Raw genomic sequence first — 3,213 nt, forward strand, 5'->3', positions numbered from 1 at the left:
GAAATGCCCGCACAGATCGGCCCCCCCGCCCCGCCCCGCCCCCGGGCGGCCCCCCCCGCCCCGGGCAGCCCCCTCCTTCCATCGACCCAGAGGGGACCGGGACCGCCCGGGAGCCGCCGAGCTGCGCCCCAGCGCGGCCGGGCCGGGGCAACAGCGAGCAGCCCGCGGGCGGGGCGGGGCAATAGCAAGCAGCCCAGGGCAATAGTGAGCAGCCCGGGGCAAGAGCGAGCAGGCTGTGGGCGGGGCGGGGCGGGGCAATAGCGAGAAGCCCGGGGCAACAGCGAGCAGCCCGCGGGCAGGGCGGAGCAATAGCGAGCAACCCGGGGCAATAGTGAGCGCCCGGGGCAACAGAAAGCAGCCCGCGGGCGGGGCGGGGCAATAGTGAGCAGCCCGCCGGCGGGGCGGGGCAATAGCAAGCAGTCCGGGGCAACAGGGAGCAGCCCGCGGGCAGGGCAGGGCAATAGGAAGCAGCCCGGGGCAAGAGCGAGCAGCCCGCGGGCAGGGCAGGGCAATAGGAAGCAGCCCGGGGCAAGGGCGAGCAGGCCGCAGGCGGGGTGGGGCAATAGCGAGTAGCCTGGGGCAACAGCGAGCAGCCCGCGGGCGGGGCGGGGCAATAGCAAGCAGCCCAGGGCAATAGTGAGCAGCCCGGGGCAAGAGCGAGCAGGCTGTGGGCGGGGCGGGGCAATAGCGAGGAGCCCGGGGCAACAGTGAGCAGCCCGCGGGCGGTGCAGGGCAATAGCAAGCAGCCCAGGGCAACAGCGAGCAGCCCGCGGGCAGGACGGGGCAATAGCGAGCAGCCCGCGGGCGGGCCGGGGCAATAGCGAGCAGCCCGGGAGAACAGCGAGCAGCCCGTGGGCGGGGCAATAGTGAGCGCCCGGGGCAACAGCAAGCAGCGTGGGGGCGGGGCGGAGCAATAGCGAGCAGCCTGGGGCAATAGCGAGCAGGCTGCGGGCGGAGCGGGGCAATAGCAAGCAGCCCGGGGCAATAGCGAGCAGCCCGCCGGCGGGGCGGGGCAATAGTAAGCAGTCCAGGGCAATAGCGAGCAGCCCGCGGGCAGGGCGGGGCAATAGCGAGCAGCCCACGGGCGGGGCGGGGCAATAGCAAGCAGCCCTGGGCAAGAGCGAGCAGCCCGTGGGCGGGCCGGGGCAGCAGCGAGCAGCCCGTGGGCGGGCCGGGGCAATAGCGAACAGGCTGCGGGCAGGGTGGGGCAATAGCGAGCAGCCCGCGGGCGGGGCGGGGCAATAGCGAGCAGGCCGCGGGCGGGGCGGGGAATAGTGAGCAGCCAGGGGCAATAGCGAGCAGGCCGCGGGCGGGGCGGGGAATAGTGAGCAGCCAGGGGCAATAGCGAGCAGGCCGCGGGCGGGGCGGGGCGGGGCAATAGCGAGCAGCCAGGGGCAATAGCGAGCAGGCCGCGGGCGGGGCGGGGCAATAGCGAGCAGCGAGGGGCAATAGCGAGCAGGCCGCGGGCGGGGCGGGGCAATAGCGAGCAGCCAGGGGCAATAGCGAGCAGGCCGCGGGCGGGGCGGGGCAATAGCGAGCAGCGAGGGGCAATAGCGAGCAGGCCGCGGGCGGGGCGGGGCAATAGCGAGCAGCCAGGGGCAATAGCGAGCAGGCCGCGGGCGGGGCGGGGCAATAGCGAGCACCCAGGGGCAATAGCGAGCAGCCCGCGGGCGGGGCGGGGAATAGCGAGCAGGCCTCCGGCGGCCCTGTCAGTCCGCAGCCGCGAGACCCCGGGGCGTCCCTGGGGCCGCTTCCGGACCAAGGCAGCGGTCTGGGCGGCAGGCGCCTGCCGCGGGACACACCGGAGCAGGTGTGAACACAGCCCACGGGACAGGGTGGGAGTCGCCTTTCTCTGCAGCCCTGTGCCTCCCTGTGGTCGCAGTCCGGGCGGCGCTGGGGGGTGGGCGAGACCCTGGAGACCGTCGCCGACGGGCGAGCCGCTCCCTCGGCCTGCGCCCTGGGGTGCGGGTGTCCCCGCCGGCGGCAGCACGCCACCCTGCAGCGCTGGCCCGACAAGGTCACCCGGCGGCCAAACACGCGCGACCATTCCGGGGCGTCTGCCCAGGAGCGGGGCCCGGGGGCCGCGCTGGCCGGCCGCGCACTGGGAAGGGTCGGAGAGCGGCAGGGAGCCCAGGGGAGAGCAGAGGCTCAGAGCGGCAGCAGCCCGCCCCTGGGCAAGGGCCGGAACGCTGCAGGCGCTCAGGGCTGGGAAGCGGGGGCTCAGCCGGGGCTCAGCCCAGCCGCCCGGGCGGTGCCGGCGGTCGGGAAGAGGCGCGGGATCGGGCCGCGCCTGCAGCGGGCGGATTTCGGTCCGAGATCGGGGAGCCCTTGTGAGCGCGGGGGCGGCTGCGCAGTGCAGGCGTCGGGGGCTGGGGGGCCGAGTGCGGGATCCCCGCACCCCGAGGAGCAGGGCTGGGGGTCCTCGCCAGTGCCCAGCTCGAGCCCGCTCTCCCGCATGGCCCGCACTGGGTGCGGCCCGGGCCCCGCCCCCGGGCAGGGCCCACGCCCCCGGCTCCTCCCCCGGGCAGGGCCCACGCCCCCGGCTCCGCCCCCGGACAGAGACCCCGCCCCCGGCTCCTCCCCCGGGCAGGGCCCACGCCCCCGGCTCCTCCCCCGGGCAGGGCCCACGCCCCCGGCTCCTCCCCCGGGCAGGGCCCACGCCCCCGGCTCCTCCCCCGGGCAGGGCCCACGCCCCCGGCTCCTCCCCCGGGCAGGGCCCACGCCCCCGGCTCCTCCCCCGGGCAGGGCCCACGCCCCCGGCTCCTCCCCCGGGCAGGGCCCACGCCCCCGGCTCCTCCCCCGGGCAGGGCCCACGCCCCCGGCTCCTCCCCCGGGCAGGGCCCACGCCCCCGGCTCCTCCCCCGGGCAGAGACCACGCCCCCGGCTCCTCCCCCGGGCAGGGCCCACGCCCCCGGCTTCGCCCCCGGGCAGAGACCACGCCCCCGGCTCCGCCCCCGGACAGAGACCCCACCCCCGGCTCCGCCCCCGGGCAGGGCCCACGCCCCCGGCTCCTCCCCCGGGCAGAGACCACGCCCCCGGCTCCTCCCCCGGGCAGGGCCCACGCCCCCGGCTTCACCCCCGGGCAGAGACCACGCCCCCGGCTCCGCCCCCGGACAGAGACCCCGCCCCCGGCTCCGCCCCCGGGCAGGGCCCACGCCCCCGGCTCCGCCCCCGGGCAGGGCCCACGCCCCCGGCTCCGCCCCCGGGCAGAGA

This window comes from Caretta caretta, chromosome 7, assembly GCF_965140235.1.
Source record: "Caretta caretta isolate rCarCar2 chromosome 7, rCarCar1.hap1, whole genome shotgun sequence".
Taxonomy (NCBI): domain Eukaryota; kingdom Metazoa; phylum Chordata; order Testudines; family Cheloniidae; genus Caretta; species Caretta caretta.